Here is a 6,634-nt window from a genome sequence, read left to right on the forward strand (position 1 = left end):
TGTGGTCATTAATGAATTGTGAATGAGCTATCAATAAGAAAAGAAGACAAAATAACCTCTTAGATTAAGGGAAAGGAGAACTGGTCCATTGCTGGGTCCTAAAAATAGGAGAAAGATCTGTCCATTGGCTATACCACATAGATATGAATTTTATGGAGAGAAGGTTTGTGGGAACCACTTTAATTTTTTTAAAACCTTTACCTTTTGTCTTAGAATTGATACTACATATTAATTTCCAGACAGAAAAGTGGAAAGGGCTAGGCAAAAAGTGACTTGCCCAGGGTAACCCAACTAGGAAGTGTCAATTCAAATTTGAACCCAGAACCTCCCATTTTCAGACCTGGCTCTCTTTCCACTGTGCTACCTAGCTGCCTCCAAAAACTTTAATTTTTAACCTACTCATGAGATTAGCAATGAGGGCAACAGTAGGAAGAATTAATAGAATTCAGTTTTCTCTCACAACTAATCCAATAATAAATGAGGAAGAATATCAGAACAAATTACAGTTGGGGGGGTGGGGGCAGCTGGGTAGCTCAGTGGATTGAGAATCAGGCCTAGAGATGGGAGGTCCTAGGTTCAAATCCGGCCTCAGACACTTCCCAGCTGTGTGACCCTGGGCAAGTCACTTGACCTCCATTGCCCACCCTTACCACTCTTCCACCTATGAGCCAATACACAGAAGTTAAGGGTTTAAAAACAAAACAAAACAAAAAAGTTCCGGGTTAAGATTGTGGCAGAGTAAGAAGCAGCTCTTAACCTCTCCTGACCAAAACACACAAAACTCCTCAAGGGGACATAAAAACAAGTCCAGACGAATGGAGGAACCCCACAACAGGGCACAACGTTTGAAGGTACATGGAATTGAGGCATTTCCATGCTATAAAGGGGTGAAACAGCTCTCACTAAATCGCGGGCTGAGCAACCACCCCACCCCCACCCCCTCCACACACAACACCTATAGCGCCGAAGCCAGCTAAAAAGAAATAGAGCAAGTTTGGGGCACCCATCGAGTCATTGGCAGCTCTGGAGCCTGTTCCTGAGAGCAGCAAGATTTAGGACCCCAAAAAGCTAAAGAAAACACACAAACTCTGAGCGCAGGAGCAGAACGCAGGCTCAGAACGCAGGCACGGGCGGAGGCATGGGTGGAGGCAGACACAGCCACGAGCTAAAGCTCTGAAACCCTGAGTGGGGAACCAGTGCAGTCGGGTATACGACTGTGGAAGCAGCGCCCTGAGACTTGTAAAGAAACCTCCTGCAGAGGATCAAGCAAGGGGGTACACCAGGGGGCTTGACCTTGGAAAAAACCAGAACTCAGACCTCAGGAGCCAAAAGACCGCGGACAGACCCTGAACGCAAGGATAAACCTGAGAAGCTGCTGGGCTAACAATGGCTACCCAGTCTCAGGAAGTTCAGAAGAGAAAGATTAACAACAAGAAAAAGAAGTCTTTAACACTCGACAACTTTTACACAGAGAAAATCCAGACAACCGAGCAAACAGAGGAGGAGAACAAACAAGCATCCGGACCCTCCTCAAATAAGGAAAACTCCTCACAAGCTATGGAAGAGTTCAAAACTGAGATTTTGAGGAAAATGGAAGAGATCTGGCAAGAAAATAACTGTTTAAAAGGTAGAATCTTGCAAATGGAAAGTGAGGCTCAGAAACCAAATGAACTGATAAGCAAATTGAACACCAGAAATGACCAGATTGAAAAGGAATACCAGAAGATTATGGCCGAAAACCAAAAGATTACAGCCGAAAACCAAAGATCATAGCCAAAAACCGAAAGATTATAGCCGAAAACCAATCCCTAAAGGCTAGAATTGAGCAATTAGAAGCTAATGATCTCTCAAGACAACAAGAACAAATAAAACAAAGTCAAAAGACTGAAAAAATAGAAGGAAACATGAAATATCTAAATGAGAGAGTAACAGACCAAGAAAACCAGTCTAGAAGAGACAATTTGAGAATAATTGGTCTTCCAGAAAAACCAGAAATTAATAGAAACCTGGACTCCATACTAACAGAAATAATTCAGCAAAATTGCCTTGAAGTCCTACAACAAGAGGGCAATATAGACATCGAAAGGATTCATAGAACACCCACTATATTCGACCCAGAGAAGAAATCGGTTAGAAATATTATTGCCAAATTCAAAAGCTTTCAAGCAAAAGAAAAAATCTTACAAGAAGCCAGAAAGAGACAATTCAAATATCAAGGAGCACCAATCAGGATCACACAGGATCTGGCAGCCTCCACGCTAAAAGACCGTAAGGCTTGGAATACAATATTCAGAAAGGCAAAAGAGCTGGGCCTGCAACCACGGATCAACTACCCATCAAAATTGACTATATATTTCCAAGGGAAAGTATGGGCATTCAACAAAATTGAAGAATTCCAGGTATTTGCACAGAAAAGACCAGGGCTAAATGGAAAGTTTGATATCGAACCACAAAAATCGAGAGAAACATGAAAAGGTAAATAAGTTACAGAGGGAAAAGAAAGAAAACTTATAATTTTTAAATTTGCCTTTTTAAGGGCCTCAGTGAGATCTAATTATCTGTATTCCTATGTAGAGAAATGTTATGTATAATTCTCTGTAGTGAACTCTATTCACTATTATAGTATTCAGTATTATAGTAATCAGAAGAATAATTCACAGGATGAGGGTGGAACGCTAAATAATCTAAGATAACATGGGGGATGGGAAAGAGGGGGTGAATAGCAGGGGACACCAAGAGAAACTTGAGTGAATAAGAAAAATAGGATATTCTATTACACACAAAGAGGGCATGGGAGGGAGAGGGGACAAATACTATTATAAGAAGGAGAGGAAGAGAGCATAAAGAGGTAATAATCAAACCTTACTCTCAGAGTAATCAACCTGGAGAAGGAAGAGTAGCTATACTATCCATTGGGACATAAAACTCTTATCTAACCCTTCTGAGAAAGTCAGAAGGGATAAACCAAAGGGAGCAGGAGAGTGGGGAGGTCAAAAAAAGGGAGGGGAGAAGTGGGAGGGAACTCATAAGGCCTTTAAAAACAAATAGAGGGGGAAAAATAAGGGAGGAGGTAGAAAGGGAAGCTAATCAAGGGAGGGGATAAGGGATAGCGGCTCAATAGCAAACCACTGGTTTAAAAGGAAATAGTATGAGAAAAAGGGGGTAGGAATAGGGGAGGATACGAAAATGTCAGCAAATGCACAAGGATGATTATAACTCTGAATGTGAAAGGGATGAACTCTCACATAAAATGGAAGCAAATAGCAGAGTGGATTAGAAACCAAAATCCCACCATATGTTGTCTACAAGAAACACATATGAGACAGGTAGACATACACAAGTTTAAGGTACAAGGCTTGAGCAAAATCTTTTGGGCGTCAATTGAGAAAAAGAAGGCAGGAGTGGCTATTATGATTTCTGACAAAGCCAAAGTAAAAATAGATATGATTAAAAAAGACAGGGAAGGTCATTACATCCTGATTAAAGGTAGTATAAACAATAAGGAAATAACACTGTTCAATATGTATGCACCAAGTGGCATAGCATCCAAACTCATAAAGGAGAAACTGGCAGAGCTCAAGAAGGAAATAGACAGTAAAACCATACTAGTGGGAGATCTAAATATTCCTCTGTCAGATCTAGATAAATCAAACCAAAAAATAAATAAGAAAGAGGAAAGAGAGGTGAATGAAGTCCTAGAAAAATTAGATTTTATTGATATGTGGAGAAAAATAAATAGGGACAAAAAGTAATACACCTTCTTTTCAGCTGCACATGGCACATTCACAAAGATTGACCATGTAATAGGGCATAGAATCATTGCAAACAAATGCAAAAGAGCAGAAATAATAAATGTAAACTTCTCAGATCATAATGCAATAAAAATAATAATTAGTAAGGGCACCTGGACAGGAAAATCAAAAACTAATTGGAAATTAAATAATATGATTCTCCAAAACCAAGTTGTCAAAGAAGGAATCATAGAAACAATCAACAATTTCATTGAAGAAAATGACAATGATGAGACATCCTACCAAATTCTGTGGGATACAGCCAAGGCAGTACTCAGGGGGAAATTTATATCCTTGAGTGCATATATTAACAAATTAAGGAGGGCAGAGATCAATGAATTGGGCATGCAACTCAAAAAATTAGAAAGCGAGCAAATTAAAAATCCCCAGATGAAAACTAAATTAGAAATACTAAAAACCAAGGGAGAAATCAATAAAATCGAAAGTAAAAGAAGTATTGAATTAATAAATAAGACTAGAAGCTGGTACTTTGAAAAAAACAGATAAAATAGACAAAGTACTGGTCAATCTAATAAAAAAAGGAAAGAAGAAAACCAAATCGATAGTATCAAAGATGAAAAGGGAGACCTCACTTCTAATGAAGGGGAAATTAAGGCAATCATTAAAAACTATTTCGCCCAACAATATGGCAATAAATATAACAATTTAGGAGATATGGATGAATATTTACAAAAAATATAAGCTGCCTAGATTAACAGCAGAAGAAATAGAATACCTAAATAATCCCATATCAGAAAAAGAAATTGAACAAGCCATCAAAGAGCTCCCTAAGAAAAAATCGCCAGGGCCTGATGGATTCACAAGTGAATTCTATCAGACATTCAAAGAGCAACTAATCCCAATACTATACAAATTATTTGATATGATAAGCAAAGAAGGAGTCCTACCAAATTCCTTTTATGACACAAATATGGTACTGATTCCAAAGCCAGGGAGATCAAAAACAGAGAAAGAAAACTACAGACCAATCTCCCTAATGAACATAGATGCAAAAATCTTAAATAGAATACTAGCAAAGAGACTCCAGCAAGTAATTAAGAAGATCATTCACCATGATTAGGTGGGATTTATACCAGGAATGCAAGGTTGGTTCAACATTAGGAAAACCATCCACATAATTGACCATATCAACAGCCTAACAAACAAAAATCACATGATTATCTCAATAGATGCTGAAAAAGCCTTTGACAAAATATAGCATCCATTCCTATTGAAAACACTGAAAAGTATAGGAATAGAAGGACCTTTCCTAAAAATAATAAACAGTATATACCTAAAACCATCAACAAACATCATGTGCAATGGGGATAAATTAGAAGCCTTCCAAATAAGATCAGGAGTGAAACAAGGATGCCCATTATCACCTCTATTATTTAACATTGTACTAGAAACACTAGCAGTTGCAATTAGAGAAGAAATTGAAGGTATCAAAATAGGCAAGGAGGAGACTAAGCTATCACTCTTTGCAGATGATATGATGGTCTACTTAAAAAATCCTAGAGAATCAACTAAGAAGCTTGTAGAAATAATTAACAACTTTAGCAAAGTTGTAGGATACAAAATAAATGCACATAAATCATCAGCATTTCTATACATTTCCAACACATTAGAGCAGCAAGAAGTAGAAAGAGAAACACCATTTAAAATCACCCTAGACAATATAAAATACTTAGGAATCTATCTGCCAAAACAAACACAGCAATTATATGAAAACAACTACAAAACAATTTCTAAACAAATAAAAATGGATCTAAACAATTGGAAAGCCAACGATTGCTCATGGGTAGGATGAGCTAACATAATAAAAATGACAATTCTACCCAAATTAATTTACCTATTTAGCGCCATACCTATCAAGCTAACAAAAAACTTCTTTACTGAATTAGAAAAAACTATAACAAATTTCATTTGGAATAACAAAAGTTCAAGAATATCAAGGGAAATAATGAAAAAAAAAATGTGAAGGAAGGGGGCCTAGCAATACCAGATATTAAACTATACTATAAAGCAGCAGTCATCAAAATAATATGGTACTGGCTAAGAGACAGAGAAGAGGATCAATGGAATAGTCTTGGGGTAAATGACATCAGCAAGACAGTGTATGATAAACCCAGAGAGCCCAACTTTTGGGACATGAATCCACTATTTGACAAAAACTGCTGGGAAATTTGGAAAATAATATGGGAGAGATTAGGTCTAGATCAACATCTCACACCCTACACCAAGATAAATTCAGAATGGGTGAATGACTTGAATATAAAGAGGGAAACTATAAACAAGTTAAGTGAACACAGAATAGTTTACTTGTCAGATCTCTGGGAAAGGAAAGACTTTAAAACCAAGCAAGAGTTAGAGAAAATTACAAAATGTAAATTAAATGGTTTTGATTATATTAAACTAAAAAGTTTTTGTACAAACAAAAACAATGTAGTCAAAATCAGAAGGGAAACAACAAATTGGGAAAAAAATCTTTATAACGAAAAACTCTGACAGGGGTCTAATTACTCAAATATACAAGGAGTTAAAGCAATTGTATAAAAAAATCAAGCCATTCCCCAATTGATAAATGGGCAAGAGACATGAATAGGCAATTTTCAGGTAAAGAAGTCAAAAGTATCAATAAGCACATGAGAAAGTGTTCCAAATCTCTTATAATTTGAGAAATGCAAATCAAAACAACTCTGAGGTATCACCTCACACCTAGCAGATTAGCTAAAGTGAAAGAAGGGGAGAGTAATGAATGTTGGAGGGAATGTGGCAAAATTGGGACATTAATGCATTCCTGGTGGAGCTGTGAACTGATCCAGCCATTCTGGCTGGCA

This window comes from Gracilinanus agilis, chromosome 4 (assembly GCF_016433145.1).
Source record: "Gracilinanus agilis isolate LMUSP501 chromosome 4, AgileGrace, whole genome shotgun sequence".
NCBI classification, from domain to species: Eukaryota; Metazoa; Chordata; class Mammalia; order Didelphimorphia; family Didelphidae; genus Gracilinanus; species Gracilinanus agilis.